The sequence below is a fragment of the Oncorhynchus masou genome, chromosome 18, assembly GCF_036934945.1.
Source record: "Oncorhynchus masou masou isolate Uvic2021 chromosome 18, UVic_Omas_1.1, whole genome shotgun sequence".
Classification (NCBI taxonomy): Eukaryota; Metazoa; Chordata; class Actinopteri; order Salmoniformes; family Salmonidae; genus Oncorhynchus; species Oncorhynchus masou.
The window spans coordinates 21,951,818-21,969,199 of NC_088229.1; the positions used below are offsets into that span (position 1 = coordinate 21,951,818).

Here is a 17,382-nt window from a genome sequence, read left to right on the forward strand (position 1 = left end):
GGGATGCCCAGTGCACAACTCAGCAAGAGGACAAGTACATTAGAGTGTCTAGTTTGAGAAACAAACGCCTCACAAGTCCTCAACTGGCAGCTTCATTAAATAGTATCCGCAAAACACCAGTCTCAATGTCAACAGTGTAGAGGTGACTCCGTGATGCTGGCCTTCTAGGCAGAGTTCCTCTGTCCAGTGTCTGTGTTCTTTTTCCCATCTTAATCTTTTCTTTTTATTGGCCAGTCTGAGATTTGGCTTTTTCTTTGCAACTCTGCCTAGAAGGCCAGCATCCCAGAGTCGCCTCTTCACTGTTGACGCTGAGACGAGTGTTTTGTGGGTACTATTTAATGAAGCTGCCAGTAGAGGACTTATTTTTCTTATCTTCTTAAAGCATTGTTGGTTAAGGGCTTGTAAGTAAGCATTTCAGTGTAAGGTCTACACCTGTTGTATTCGGCGCATGTGACAAATACAATTTGATTTGATGTACATCAATACAGTACCTCTAATAGTCCAAACACAATGTACATCAATGTGAAGTATAGTACAAATGTAACTGATGAACACTTATTGGCCACTACCATTTCTCAAGTAACAAAATCAACATCCCAACTGAAATCTTTATCTGAACTGAGCTGCAGTGAGGTGAACTTTCCAGCAGTGGTCAGAGATGTATCGCTGTACATCTGGCTCCAGAGTGACTCCTGTTGTTATTACATAACATGCTAGGGTCCCATGTGTTCAAACGGCCTTTCACAGTATTGTGGCCTTGTTTCACCCTCTTTATCAGAGAAAACGTGTATTTCTTGGTACAGGAAATGCTGTTAAAAACCACATTGACGTGGGTACACAGCTTCCCCTCCTCTAATGTTCTGATTACTAAGGTGTTGTAACATCAACACTCTGTTGCTATTGCACAAATAACATAGTATTCTCAACCTCAACTAATGTGTCTACTGTGGCTGTGTAGGGATCATTGGTGTTCTGTTTCCATAGTCCTCCAAAGTGTTCCTTCCTGTCAAATATTTTCTGTCAGCTCCACACCAACACAGGAAATCACTGCTTCTCAGGGGAAGAGAATGAGATAAACAATAAAAAGGGAGGACCAAAAAGAGAAAGAACATGTCTTTCCAAATTGTTGTACCCTAGTCCTACAGAATGTGTTGTAACCACTTAGGTATTTTACAATGACGTTTGTCTGCCTCATAGTCTGAATATAGCTTTTACCACATACATTTGCACACTGCCAGTTTTAGTTTCCCTGTGCCTCTGCTCTGTCATTATGTTTTCTTCAGGGAGGGAGAAAGAACCAGAGGGCAGCGCCTGGACAGAGGGGGTGTGACAAGGGAAGGAAGTCAAGGCAGGAGCATATGACTGTGGTGAAATGGTTACTCACTGACTGCCTGACTGACTGACTGGCTGACTGGACTGGCTGACGGTTGCTACATGGCATAGAGAGCAGGATAGTATTGGATTACCTGGAAGATCAGGCCTGAGAAGACTGTTGAGCTTTACTGTATATGAGGCTGTTTCTGTTTCTACATGCCTATGTGTTGCCTATGTCTAGTTATTTTGTGCAGTAGGTCATTATGTAGGTTACATCAGACATGTATATGTTGTAGTACTGTACAGGCCTAGTGGGAGACGTTTATATTTTTATATGTATAAATGTTTGTTTCGTAATCTACTGTATTTGTCAAAAGTACAGTCCTGTGCATCCATGCGTGTGACCTTATTGTAAAGACTGGGTCTTTCCGGTCAGGTATGGAGTTAGTGGCATGTGGCAGTGGAGTGTGTTTATGGCTAATGACTGCCCTAATGTGAAAATACTTGTTATTTTCCTGTATGTCAGAGAGAGAATGTGAGACAGAAAGAGAGAGAGACTCGCTGCTAAAAAGACAAAGAAATAGAGAGAAGGAGAGAGAGAGAGAGAGAGAGAGATATGTCTGAACAAGGGTGCTGAAACACAGTAGTACATTAATTGCACAGGGAGTTTGTCCAGCCTGGAAAGAAGGAAAGAAAGAGACAGAGACAGAGAGGACAAAAAGAGAGAGAGAGTAGAGAGAGAGAGAGAAAGGGCAGAGACCCTGTCACCTGCAGGACTTTGGTTCACAAGGCAGGACCTTCACATGATTTTGTCAGCTCCAGTGGAAGGAATATTGTTTTGGTGGAATGGGTCATGCTAATCCAGTCTGTAGCTTTGATCACATGTTGTTTTATTACCATCGGTGTGACTGAAAGGGTTGCTGCACATAAAGTGGCCTATTTAGAATAGCTGGAGTCAATTAGGATCTTTGTTGTGGTGAGAAGCTAAGTACAAAGTTCCAACTTGAGTGTGTGAATGTGTGTGTGTAAGTTTGTTCCTCTTCCATCATGAGATCCAGCAGGAGAAGTTTCCTGCTACGCCGGTCTAATGTCTGCATGTATGTGACTTACCTGTTAGTGACAATACAACTGTGTTTGGGACTGGAGATGGTTTGGGGCTGGGGATTACTGCAGTAAAGTATGTCCCCTTTTCATCAAGCCCTTTCACCTCTCATTCATCCTTCTGTACCCAGTGTGGAAGCAGAAACCCGATGTGTGGAGCCGCCAGGGCCCCACATAGACGGCCCTTACAGCCAGACCACAGCGTACCTGCGTGGCACCGAGCGCTACAGTGACAACAGCAGGTGTCCTGGTCCTCCAGGCCCCCGGGGACTTCCGTGTGTGGCCCCTCCCAGCTCGGCCAGCCTTGCCTGGGCACTGCGAACACGTCATCAGCCTGCCAGTCTGGCCCTCCGCAAGCAAGAGGAGGAGGAGAACAAGAGGTGCAAGGCCAGTCTCTCTGACAGCTATGAGCTCTCCACAGACCTACAGGACAAGAAGGTACATGTAGGCCTGCCCTGAAGTGTGGTTAGAGTACAAAAACTATGGTTTGAACTGTGAAAGAGAAAGAACAAGCATGACAACATGCATTACTTTACTGGCAGTGAGTGTTGTGGTAGCCCTGTCTATAACTGCTCTGTCCCCTGTTCTGTCTCCTCTGTCAGGTGGAGATGTTGGAGAGAAAGTACGGTGGCTCCTTCGTGAGCCGCAGAGCAGCCCGGACCATCCAGACGGCCTTCCGCCAGTACCGTATGAACAAGAACTTTGAGCGCCTCCGCAACTCCGCGTCCGAGAGCCGCATGACGCGACGCATCATCCTGTCCAACATGCGGCTGCAGTACTCATTTGACGACCGCCAGGCGCAGCAGCAGGGGGCCGGAACACAGACAAACTTCACACACAGTGTGGGTATCGGCCCTCCTCATTCACCTGACACAGAGCGGACAGGAGACTACACACACCTAGAAGACTCCTTCTCCAAACAGGTCAGTCAGACAGCTGGTTCTTTAACTACAGCAGTAATATGTTGAATCAGGTGGCTGGTTAAATTAATCCTCAGTTGGAGATTCTATTCAATTCTATTCCTGTTTGAGTCTTTGTTTCGTCACACTGCCGGTTGAGTATCTGTACCTAAAAACTGTACTGAGCTTCCTCTCACCATGTACAGGTAAAGTCCCTGGCTGACTCCATAGATGACGCCCTGACCTGCCGTGGAGGGCGGGATGACTCCCAAGAGGGTAGCAGGGAGGGCGGAGGCATCAGTGATGACTTTGGGGAGTGTGTGTGGAGCAGCAGCAGTAACCCCTCATCCCGCAGAGGCCTGGGTGAGAGATCCCGAGGAGGGGGAGGAGGCCTCAGCATGCACGGAGACAGCACAGCCACCTCCTACAGTGATGTCACACTATACATGGATGACTGCATGCCCTCCTCGCCCCTGTCTCTGGACCGGGCCCCCAGCAGCACAGACACAGAGTACTGGGGCCCCAGGGGAGGCGTGGGGGGCCGTGAGGACAGCAGGGATACTGAGGGAGGGGGTAGTAGTAACAGCCGTCGCAGCACCCCCTGCACGGAGTGTCGAGACTACCGTCTAAGGGGCGCCCACCTGCCCCTGCTCACCATCGAGCCCCCCAGCGACAGCTCCGTGGACACTAGTGACCGTTCAGACCGTGGCTCCCTCAGCAGACAGATCTATGAGCAGGAGCCAGCAGGAGGAGCAGGCTCTCCTCAGGGAACACTCAAACACTCCCCTAACACTCCCCGCCCTGTCTCCACAACAGCAGCGCAGGGCCAGACCCGGGCCCCTGGCCGGGGCCCCCCCTTGCCCACTCACATCCCCCATCACGTGGCACACCACCATCACCACCACCCTCACCACCACCAGTACCCAGACACCCCCTCATCATCATCCTCCCCCCAGCAGCCCCCCACCACCCCCCTGTCCTCCTCCTCCTCTGCTGCGCTGCCCCCTGGTGGCCTAGAGCAGCCCTGTCTGTCTGATGGGGACAACGACTCTCTCAACTCCACCACCAACTCCAACGAGACGGTGAACTGCAGCTCTGGCTCCTCGTCTCAGGACAGCTTGAGGGAGCCCCTACCCCCTCTGGGCAAGCAGACCTACCAGAGAGAGAGTAGACACAGCTGGGACTCACCGCCATTCAACAACGACGTAGTGCAAAGACGCCAGTACCGCATCGGACTCAACCTATTCAACAAGTAAGACATTTGCAATCCATTCATATTTTACTACATAAACTACATAAAACAAACAGCCACGTATCCCAATCATTGAAAATAAAACCTTCAAAATAGGTAGGATATACAGTGCCTTGCGAAAGTATTCGGCCCCCTTGAACTTTGCGACCTTTTGCCACATTTCAGGCTTCAAACATAAAGATATAAAACTGTATTTGTTTGTGAAGAATCAACAACAAGTGGGACACAATCATGAAGTGGAACGACATTTATTGGATATTTCAAACTTTTTTAACAAATCAAAAACTGAAAAATTGAGCGTGCAAAATTATTCAGCCCCTTTACTTTCAGTGCAGCAAACTCTCTCCAGAAGTTCAGTGAGGATCTCTGAATTATCCAATGTTGACCTAAATAACTAATAATGATAAATACAATCCACCTGTGTGTAATCAAGTCTCTGTATAAATGCACCTGCACTGTGATAGTCTCAGAGGTCCGTTAAAAGCGCAGAGAGCATCATGAAGAACAAGGAACACACCAGGCAGGTCCGAGATACTGTTGTGAAGAGGTTTAAAGCCGGATTTGGATACAAAAAGATTTCCCAAGCTTTAAACATCCCAAGGAGCACTGTGCAAGCGATAATATTGAAATGGAAGGAGTATCAGACCACTGCAAATCTACCAAGACCTGGCCGTCCCTCTAAACTTTCAGCTCATACAAGGAGAAGACTGATCAGAGATGCAGCCAAGAGGACCATGATCACTCTGGATGAATTGCAGAGATCTACAGCTGAGGTGGGAGACTCTGTCCATAGAACAACAATCAGTCGTATATTGCACAAATCTGGCCTTTATCGAAGCGTGGCAAGAAGAAAGCCATTTCTTAAAGATATCCATAAAAAGTGTTGTTTAAAGTTTGCCACAAGCCACCTGGGAGACACACCAAACATGTGGAAGAAGGTGTTCTGGTCAGATGAAACCAAAATTGAACTTTTTGGCAGCAATGCAAAACGTTATGTTTGGCATAAAAGCAACACAGCTCATCACCCTGAACACACCATCCCCACTGTCAAACATGGTGGTGGCAGCATCATGGTTTGGGCCTGCTTTTCTTCAGCAGGGACAGGGAAGATGGTTAAAATTCATGGGAAGATGGATGGAGCCAAATACAGAACCATTCTGGAAGAAAACCTGATGGAGTCTGCAAAAGACCTGAGACTGGGACGGAGATTTGTCTTCCAACAAGACAATGATCCAAAACATAAAGCAAAATCTACAATGGAATGGTTCAGGAATAAACATATCCAGGTGTTAGAATGGCCAAGTCAAAGTCCAGACCTGAATCCAATCGAGAATCTGTGGAAAGAACTGAAAACTGCTGTTTACAAATGCTCTCCATCCAACCTCACTGAGCTCGAGCTGTTTTGCAAGGAGGAATGGGAAAATGTTTCAGTCTCTCGATGTGCAAAACTGATAGAGACATACCCCAAGCGACTTACAGCTGTAATCGCAGCAAAAGGTGGCGCTACAAAGTATTAACTTAAGGGGGCTGAATAATTTTGCACGCCCAATTTTTCAGTTTTTGATTTGTTAAAAAAGTTTGAAATATCCAATAATTGTCTTTCCACTTGATTGTGTCCCACTTGTTGTTGATTCTTCACAAAAAAATACAGTTTTATATCTTCATGTTTGAAGCCTGAAATGTGGCAAAAGGTCGCAAAGTTCAAGGGGGCCGAATACTTTCGCAAGGCACTGTAGTGTCAGGGGAGTCGTTCTCTTTGTTGTGACTTGTCCTTTTCTGATTGGTCTCTCTGGTTCTCAGGAAGCCAGAGAAAGGGATCCAGTACCTGATCGAGAGAGGCTTTGTGTCCGACACTCCGGTTGGGATCGCTCGCTTCATCCTGGAGAGGAAGGGCCTGAGCAGACAGATGATTGGAGAATTCCTTGGTAACCGGCAAAAACAGTTCAACAAGGACGTACTGGAGTAAGTCTGGGAATATGGGAGGGAGAGAGGTAGAGGGGTATAATTCAGAATGGGAATATACAGTAACGGTATAACAGGGGATTACTAAATCCTTAATTTAGAGGGGATACATTTCTATAAATCTATTCTATCTTTTTATTTTATTTTTTTCCTGTGATATTTCCTAATTTTAGGGTATGACTGGTAGTTAAGGTTCTGATACTGATACAGTGTATTCTGAAAGTATTCAGACCCCTTAACTTTTTCCACATTTTGTTATGTTACAGCCTTATTCTAAAATATATATTTTTTCCCTCATCAATCTACACACAATACCCCATAATGACAAAGCACAAACAGGTTTTTAGACATTTTTGCAAATGTATTAAAAATAAAAAACTGAAATATTACATTTACATAGCTACTCAGACCCTTTACTCAGTACTTTGTTTAAGTACCTTTGGCAGCGATTACAGCCTCAAATCTTCTTGGGTATGACACTACAAGCTTGGCACACCTGTATTTGGGGAGTTTCCCCCATTCTTCTATGCAGAGCCTCTCAAGCTCTGTCAGGCTGTACAGCTATTTTCAGGTCTCTGCAGAGATATTCAATCGGGTTCAAGTCCGTGCTCTGGCTGGGCCACTGAAGGACATTCAGAGACTTGTCCCGAAGCCACTCATGTGTTGTCTTAGTTGTGTGCTTAAGGTTGTTGCCCTGTTGGAAGGTGAACCTTCACCCCAGTCTGAGGTCCTTAGCCCTCTGGAGCAGGTTTTCATCAAGGATCTCTCTATATTTTGCTCAATTCATCTTTCCCTCAATCCTGACTAGTCTCCCAGTCCCTGCCGCTGAAAAACATTCCCACAGCATGATGCTGCCACCACCATGCTTCATCGTAGGTTTCCTCCAGACGTGGCGTTTTGCATTCAGGTCAAAGAGTTCAATCTTAATTATATCAGACCAGAGAATCTTGTTTCTCGTGGTCCTTTAGGTGCCTTTTGGCAAACTCCAAGCGGGCTGTCATGTGCCTTTTACTGAGGAGTTGCTTCCGTCTGGCCATTCTACTATAAAGGCCTGATTGGTGGAGTGCTGCAGAGATGGTTGTCCTTCTGGAAGGTTCTCCCATCTCCACAGAGGATCTCTGGAGCTCTGCCAGATTGACCATGGGGTTCTTGGTCACCTCCCTGACCAAGGCCCTTCTCGCCCGATTACTTAGTTTGGCCGGGCGGCCAGCTCTAAGAAGAGCCTTGGTGGTTCCAAGCTTTCTTCCATTTAAGAATGATGGAGGCCACTGTGTTTTTTGGGGACCTTCAATGCTGCAGACATTTTTTGGTACCTTTCCCTAGCGTATTTCTGTTTTTTATTTTTGATACATTTGTAAAAATGTCAATAACAAAAAACTGTTTTTGCTTTGACATTATGGGGTATTGTGCGTAGATTGATGAGGGAAAAAATATTTGATCCATTTTAGAATAAGGCTGTATCGTAATAAAATGTGGTTAAAGTCGAGGGGTCTGACTGCTTTCCGAATGCACTGTATATATGGGGCTTAATACCATCTCAGCTTTGTAGATTTTAGATCATATATTGTGATATTGCCCCCAGGTAGCTTGTTTCTGGTCACAAGTTCAGGAATGGCTGAAAATCTACAAATAGCACTGCTGGGAGATTTGGAAAGCCATAGTCAATCAATCAACAATATAATAATACTATTAACAACAATATTAATCTTTAAATAACAATCTGTGGATACTATGCGATTAGAAAGCTTCAAACATATGTAAAACATCATAACACAGTTGAAAAAGATGAAAGCATGGAAATCTATAGAGGTGGCCTACGGAGATAGGTGGGATGGGCTGAGAGAAGCTGAGGGGATCTGGAATAGTTATGACTGATAACACTATATATAGGGTACACGTGGTATGTACTATCTATCCAAATTCAATGTATATAAAAAAAATACCATGTAAATTTATGTAAAATGTTAGCAAAATGTTTGTGTGGCAAAAAGCTGTGAAAACAAAAATATAAAACAGAAATGTCAAAATGTTGTCATCCGAGACGGGGGGGGGGGGGGGTTAAAAGTCCTTGGGGAGGCTACTGTTAAAGTGTTGACTGTGCCTCCTGTGTGGTGTGTGTTGTAGTTGTGTAGTGGACGAGATGGATTTCTCTGGGATGGACCTGGACGATGCTCTGAGGAAGTTCCAGGCCCAGATCAGAGTTCAAGGAGAAGCCCAGAAAGTAGAGAGGCTCATAGAGGCTTTCAGGTGTGTTTACAATGTATTCCTGTTTACGTGTACAAATTCATGGTTCTACTACGTTGTTAGAATGATAGAGAATGTGTGTTGTTTTTGGAAATCTCTCTTAAGATTTTACAACATATTCTTCTGTCTCCCAGTCAGCGGTACTGTGTGTGTAACCCAACGCTGGTCCGCCAGTTCCAGAACCCAGACACCATCTTCATCCTGGCCTTCGCCATCATCCTCCTCAACACGGATATGTACAGCCCTAACGTTAAGGCAGAGAGGAAGATGAAGATAGAGGACTTCATCAAGAACCTCAGAGGTGCGGTTGGAACAAACACATCCATACACATGCGCACAAACAAAATAATCATGTAACATTAAACTTAGCATATGGCTCCCTCTGGTGTTGGGAGAAATACAATTCTCAGGCTGTCACCCAGACTATAAATTAGCAGGGTATTGTGATAAATTATGACTGTTGCCACTGTGTTTGTCTAATCCTTTTGGCTTGTATGAGTTCTGGGTCATGACTCCCAGATAATGCAAGTTTTTGGGCCTTTTAATCAAATGAGCACCATAATACAGCAGGAAATAGACTGAAATAGGCATTTATACATGAACACATAACAGCCTGTCTCTTTCTCTGCATGTCTTCTAGGAGTGGACAATGGCCAGGACATTCCCAGGGATCTGTTGGTGGGGATCTACCAGCGCATCCAGAAGTGGGAGCTAAGGACCAATGATGACCACGTGTCTCAAGTGCAGGCAGTGGAGAGAGTCATAGTAGGCAAAAAGCCTGTGAGTTGTCTGGGCTTGAAATGTAACTGTAGCCCCGTGTCATTTCCCTGTTTAGCCTGCGAGGAGCTGTATAGTACTAGCTGTTGTTGTTATGTGTTACATCTTTGACAAGCTGTAATACTAGTGCATTCTTTGTGTTACTGCTCAGCCATAAGGAGATTTAATACTAAACTCCTTTTCTTTTTGTGTTTTATGTAGGTGATGTCTCTGCCACACCGCAGGCTGGTATGCTGCTGTCAGCTCTATGAGGTGCCTGACCCCAACCGACCCCAAAGGACAGGAGTTCACCAACGGGAGGTCTTCCTGTTCAATGACCTGCTGGTGGTAAGGCTTCCTGTAACACGTCCTCATAACAATGGGAATTCCTATGAAAGCGTCCTGCTATGGCTATGTAGAGTTGGAGACCACCAGGCTATCCTAAACAATATAGAAATATGTAAGAGTGATTTCCTCTTTTCCCCTACCGAAACAACCATATCTTCTCCATTTGCTTCCTCAGGTGACTAAGATTTTCCAGAAGAAGAAGACTTCTGTGACGTACAGTTTCAGACAGTCCTTCCCTCTAGTGGAGATGCAAGTCCACATGTTCCAGAACTCCTGTGAGACCCTGTTCCCATCTCTGCCTGCTCCTCATATGCCTTACACAACTCAACCATCCATCTAGATACTACATTAACTGTCCCCTCTGTACACTAGGATTCCCTTTCACTCCCTTCACTCTGTGTGTGTGTATCTATATGTCTATGCCTGTCATCATAGGTCATAAAGTTAACAGCCATACAATAAATGTTGTGTTTTTATGTTCCTCTCTGCCTGTCACCCAGACTACCTCCACGGTATCCGCCTGACCTCAGCAGTGTTGGGTGGGGACAGTAAGGTCCTTATCGTGTTCATGGCTCCCAGTCAGCAGGACCGCACCCGCTTTGTCAGTGACCTGAGAGAGAGTATAGCTGAGGTGCAGGAGATGGAGAAGTACAGAGTAGAGTGTGAGTACACCTCCCCCTGTTAGTCATTATGGGGAACTACAGCTGTGTGTGGGCGTATCTGTGTGTGGCTCGATGGAGTAACAGAGTGGCTATTGCTTTCCTGTATCTTACCCTATCCACCTTTAAGTGAATTACAGGAAGACAGGCAGTGATGTGGGAGTATTGCTTTTAACTACTTATATTGTCAATCTTCTCTCTCTTTCTCTCGATTTCTCCCTTGCTCTCCTTCAATCCGTAGCTGAGTTGGAGAAGCAGAAAGGGGTGATGAGGACTGGCCTGCTGACCGGCTTGGTCGGAGGCGGAGTGGGGGTGAAGGGTGAGGTGGTGAACGGCACCCTGGGAAGGCCCAGTCTAGATGACAACTACTCTGCTGGAGAAGGACTGAAACGCTCCGCACTCAGCTCATCCCTCCGAGACCTATCAGACGGAGGTGAGACACACACACATACACACACACACACACGCACAAACCACTCCCTCTTGAAAATGGTGTCTTTTTCTAATAAAACACTTTCACTAATCCTGCTGGTTCATAGAGATATGCTATTTTTCTGACTGACTGGGTTCTTTCTAAGAATTAACTGAAATTCTTCAGACACTATAGTCTAGACACTGAGAGAGTACACTACCCATGGGACTGCTTTAGATTTTTCCTTGCTTCGCCTCCTGGTTGCATCGTGTTCTATTTCCTCTGGCACATGAATACATAGTATGTGCTGCATCTCTGCAAGCTCACTCGGAAACATTCTGTTTCTGTATTTCCCCCCTTCCGCAACCTGCCTCTTCCTGGCTGGGTGCAGGGAAACGTGGTCGCAGTAACAGTGTTGGCTCCCTCGACAGTACCATGGAAGTAAGTCTGAATGGACTAACTGAATTGTGCACCTACCCCTTTAATACCTGCCACTCAAGCATAGCCATCCCAGTACATTCCTTTAATAGAGCCATAAATGTGAAGTCATTCCCCTCGTTTTTGACCCTGACCCATCATTAGCATGTTCTCTGTGTGACTGACGTGTGTGACTGACGTGTGTGACTGACGTGTGTGACTGACGTGTGTGACTGACGTGTGTGACTGACGTGTGTGTATGCGTGTGTTCTGGAATGTTCTTTGCCTCTGGGCTCTCACAACTGCCTGTGCATGTTTTTGCTCTCAACTCTTGTTCTTCTCCATTCTTGCATTGTTTGTTTGTTTCAATGGTTTGTTGTTGATGTGCAGGTGTTGTGGTGTTTGTAAACTGACATACTCATTGCAGTGTTCCAGTGATTTGTGATATGATGTCATACTGTATGTATGTTTGCAGAGCTCCTCCTCAACTGTCCTTCCACTTCCTCAGGGTTCCATCATTAGCAGCCCCCGGCCCCACCAGTGTTACCCGGTTCCGGGCGTGATCCCAGGCTGCTACCCTACAGAAGACTACCGGCCGCATCGCCCCATCCTGAGCCCCGGAACAGGGATGGGGGGTGGGCCGGGGCAACAACAGACCGCTGCTGGGATGGGAGTTGGAGGGGTTCCCAGCAGTATAGAGAGAGCAGGAGTGGGGAGCGGCCCTGGGGGGGGCAATACGGGCTCCTTCCTGGGCTCTCTATTCGGCAGCAAACGCGCCAAACCGCCAAGTCCCCTTATACCACCGGGGCCACCCTACCCCGCCCCTGTCCCCCCACCCACTACGGGAGGGCCCCCTCCTCACTCCCCATCATCTCTGTGCCAGTCAGAGGGGGCCCTTCCAAGATCCAGGCCCTGCATGCTCAGTACTGCCACACGGCCGTCGTGCAGCCCCCTCCCCCCTACTACCATCACCATCGCTACCACGTCCAAGCTGGCCCTCCTCCCTTGCCAGGCGGGGGCGTGCCCCCTCATATCCTTCAGAGAGGGCCGCTCCCCTGTCGCCCTCCTTTTGGCCCCCCTCACGCCCAGCTCCAGCAGCTGGCCCATCTCTCCCAGTTTTCCCAGCATGGCATGCAGGGTCGCTACGGCAACATAGCGGTGGGCTGTCCTCCCCCCCTTTCTCCTCACTCCCAACATTCCCAGAACCCCCAGTTCGCCCTGTACCACACGCAAACCCCACAATCTATCAGGGGAGGCGCTGTGCCAAGCAAACCTCCTCTGACTTTGTCTCACTCCCACCCGCACCCCCACGCACACTCCCACACCCACCCCGGGCACCCACTCAGTGCCGCGCCACACCCCACCGCCCACCCACACCAGTCTCACTTCATTTTTGGCACGCTGCCCCACCAACATCAGCACCAGCAGCCGCCCGCCTCCGTCAACACCCATCACGCTACGTCCGCCGCCCAGTATCAGCCCCAGTACCCTCCTCTCTCTTCCATCCCCCCTCCCCCCCCCCACTCCCCTTTACCCCCCCCTTCTATCCCCCTTACCCCTCTTACGCCTCTCTGCCCTCACCCCCCCCAGCACCCCGGGCAGCCTCAGCAGGGGCCCCAGGTGACGGGGGCTGGGGCGACTGGCACAGGGGTCAGCTCCAAATCCAAACCTATCAACCGGATCAGCACGGTAGTGTGAGGAACAGAACATGGGGGCACAGAGGGCAGAGGTCAGAGGGCACGATGGAGGAAGTGGGCAGAGCTAGGGCCAGAGATAGAGCCAGGGCTTGTAGAGGTGAGCAGGACAGCAGCAGCAGTAACAACAGCGCCAGTGACAAAAAGAAACGCAACTTATTTCGCCTCTGCTACTTTCATCTCCGCTTCCCACACATGTAGACAGAGAGACCAGAAGAGAGAGTTGGAGCTGGATAGCATGCATATACCTGAACATACAAACATACCTACACACATACAGCACAGGACACACAGGCAGAATCAACACACATAAAGCAAAAAACGCCCACATGTATGCACACAAATATGTTTGTGTATAGTATAGGCAAAGGCTAGCACAATCATGTATATAACACATACACTCAGTGGTCAGTTTATTAGGTACACCCATCTTGTACTGGGTCGGACCCCACTTTGCCTTCAGAACAGCCTGAATTCTTCAGGGCATGGATTCTACAAGGTGTCGGAAATGTTCCACAGGGAACATTTGGCATCACGCAGTTGCTGCAGATTGGACGGCAGTACATTGGGTTTGGTCATCAACAATGTTCAGATACACTGTGGCAATTAGTTTAAAGGGACGTAACGTGTGCCAGGAAAACATTTTCCACAACAGTACACCATTACCACCAGCCTGTACCGTTGACACCAGGCAGGATGGATCCATGGGCTCCTACTGCTTATGCTAAATCCTGTCTCTCCCATCAACATGACACAACAGGAATCGGGATTCGTCAGACCAGGCATTGTTTTTCCACTCCTCATTTGTCCAGTGTTGGTGATCGCCCACTGTAGCCGCTTCTTCTTGTTTTTAGCTGATAGGAGTGGAACCTGGTGTGGTTGTCTGCTGCAGAAGCCCATCCGTGACAAGGATCGACGAGTTGTGCATTCCGAGATGCCGTTCTACACACCACTGTTGTACAGCGCCATTATTTGTCTGTCTGTTCGCTTGCCATTCTCCTTCGACCTCTCATCAACAAGCTTTCGCCCAACAAGTTTTAGCCCAGAGGACTGCAGCTAACTGGATGTTTCGCACCATTCTCTGTAAAACCTAGACACTGTAGTGCATGAAAAGCCCATGAGGGAGGCCGTTTCTGAGATACTGGATCCAACGTGCCGATCATACCACACTCAAAGTCACTCAGATCACTCGTTTTGCCCATTCTGTTCGATCGAACAGTAACCAAATGCCTCGATACCTGTCTGCCTACTTTATAGAGCAAACCACGTGACTCGCTCTCTGTAGAAACAATCAATTTTTCTGAACAGGTGGTGTACCTAATAAACTGGCCACTGAGTGTATACTGCAGTTGTATAGAGTTTCCGTTGCAGTTTCTCAGGTGTATTCTATAAGCTCTCAGCACACAAACTCATAAGGGAGAGTCACAGGTAGGAGCAATGAGGTAGATTGTTGAAGTTGGCAGCAGGCAGGAAAAAGCATCACACACACACACAATTAACCATTTATATTGCCATAGAACAGATTCTAGTAGTAAATGTACAGTAGAGGGCCTATAACCCCGTGTTTCACTGTCTGAAGTATTATTGGAAACTCTGGACACTGCCAAGAAATGATCTTGAAACTGTTTAAAACACAGGTACCAACATGTAATTGTGCAACGTTATTAATTGGACAAATCTAGTCTCTCGTAATGAAGGAAGCAACCAAGATTTGGTTCTCTGACGTCGAGATTCAGATAATGCTGACCAATAGTAAGACCAACCCCACCCACCTGGAGCTGAAAAAGTCTTCAACGCTAAATACATTCCAGCAGGGTTGTGCATTGTAAACAGCCATTGAGGATAGTTGCAAAAAATGTCTCTTGACTTTGCAATAATTTATTCAGCTTAATGTCTTTGTTAATTTCCATGGCAGGTCTTCATCACTGAAAGGTATCCTTTTTGAATGTAGACCTCAGAGAAATGTTGCTTTGTCTTAAACTTTTATGACTATTGCACGGTTCAATAGCAGTCTTAGGTTCTATGGTCTTCTACATGTTAAGAGAAGTCATCTCATTTCATAAGATTTACATGCATTCCCTATGGGGTGTGTGGATTAATGATACGACAAATCATATTTTTGAATGTTTTTAAGCTTTTTTTTGCTGTTGAATAAATGTTACATATATACTTGCTATGAGTATGATGAATATTGTCTAATAACATAACTGTTTTGATCCAGTGATTAATTATATATAAATAATTGATTGATTAGATGTTTGATTATAAATGATTATACAGAGGATATATACACACGTATTAATTCCCTCATACTTTTGATATGTAACGAGGGTGTTATAAAGTGTGATTTCTTTTTGTTCTCTATGATGATTGCCATCGATAACTTCTATTATCAGTTATTATTATTGATTGTTGAAAATATTAGTTCATATTTATGATTATTTTTGTTATAATATAGTTGTGTACCCTCTCTATCTCCCTCCCTTTCTTCTGAACTTACAGTGGCAGTGTCTAAAGATGGGGTCATTGGATTCTAAATTCACCTTAACAGATAGGTGACCATTTTAAATGATGTCTATGTAGTCTTATGTGTTTTGAATCAACTCTTTCCAGACCCCTTCGAAATATCCTCCTAAGGGCTTTGACCTTTGACCTAGTCATGTACAATGACCCTCATTTAATTGGTGACCCTGCCGTTTCTGTTCTCTCTATTATCGGGAGACTCGCTTACAAGCATCAGGTCTTGTTGACAGTTTCTCACATGGCGTGTGTTTGGACAGTATATGTCTTTGAACAACCACGCTTTGTAATGCAGTTTTGTGATTTTGCACACGTGGTGTCTTAAAGTCAGAAATGGCATTATTTTAAAAACGCTCCTCCCATACCCCCTTGCCAGTCCTCAGAGAACCCAAATACCCTTCACCCCAGCAACCTTACTGAATGTGCTTGTCATTAGATCAAACAAGTTTGCTCATCTTCTCCTCTATCATCTCTGTCGACCCCCTTTTGAACCTCCTCTCTCTGTCCTTCTATTGCACTGTGTTAGAACAATGCTGGGTTTGAGAAGGGACAAAGGAAGGGACAAAAGGGAATTATTACATTTTAGGATGGTAAGATGTAGTTAGAAATGTTAGACAATACTTGTTCAAACTAAGATACAGATTAACTTTAAAATCCAGAATACGAGTATGTGTAGTCAGGGAAAAATAAGAGGTTTTAGGGGTGGTTAATGTTGAAGCTTTGTGTTGGCTATTTCCTGTCTAATTTCCTCTGTATTGTACCTTTGTGACCCCTCTTGCATGAATATATCTGCACTTATTTAATGGATTGTACTGTATAAACATGAATGTACATATTATATTACAAATACTTAATAACTTTGGAAATAAATATTTCCATTTTGTTATTAATTAAGGTGTGCGCGTGTGCGCGTGTGAGCGTGCATGCCTGCGTGTGTGAGAAAGAAAGAGGAGCAGGGGGACTTTGGTCCGATTGAATATTGAATTATTTTTATTTTAGACTGAAGGTTAGATAATAAATTGAAGAACTGAAATGTTTGTATGTCAGAGCTCTAATTGATATTATTTTAAACATACAACAAGTATGAACCTAAGAATTGAATTTGTGTATGTAGTAGGTGTAAACTGAAAGAATAGAGAATTGAGATGTGAATATTTATTGCTTTTGACATTAAAAAAGTGTCCTTGCAGTGAAGCGATCTTCTGTCTTTTATTGACGTCTTCTTGACAGCAAATGTGATGGATCATGAACACAGCTCTATCATTGGGCTTTCTAAACCCTGTTTTACAATGTGATCAACAGCACCGTCTAGTGGCTAAACGTAATTTCTGCCACCCATGATCATGATGTCCCTGGGACGTGATGTTCTTGGAACAGGTATTATTCTTGAGACTGATTGTAGGTGTGATACTGAATGCGGTCCCTAGGACTGGACAACATAGCTTTTTCTTTGTACTTCTTTTTTTAAAGTCTCCAATACAAGCCTAATTCCTATTATGGGGAGGCAGGTAGCCTAGTGGTTGGAGAGTTTGGCCAGTAACCAAAAGGTTGCAGGTTTGAATCCCCGAGCCGACACAGTAAAGATCTGTCATTCTGTTCATGAACAATGCAGTTAACCCACTGTTCACGGTTGGCCATCAATGTCAATAAGAATTTGTTCTTAACCGACTTGCCTAGTTAAATAAAAACAATTAAGTAGGTACTGATTTATGACTTCAGTTTAAAACTAGATTATAATAGACATGGCTCACTCATCCAGTCGTGTACATTTGTAAGGGAAAATGTCCTTCATTTATGCTTAATT

The 17,382-nt window shown here is 45.8% G+C and overlaps 1 pseudogene; it reads left to right on the forward strand.

Moving 5' to 3' along the window:
* Positions 1 to 16,772, forward strand: part of LOC135504218 (IQ motif and SEC7 domain-containing protein 1-like) — a 69,079-nt pseudogene extending 52,307 nt beyond the window's left edge.
* The last annotated feature ends 610 nt before the right edge of the window (positions 16,773 to 17,382 follow it).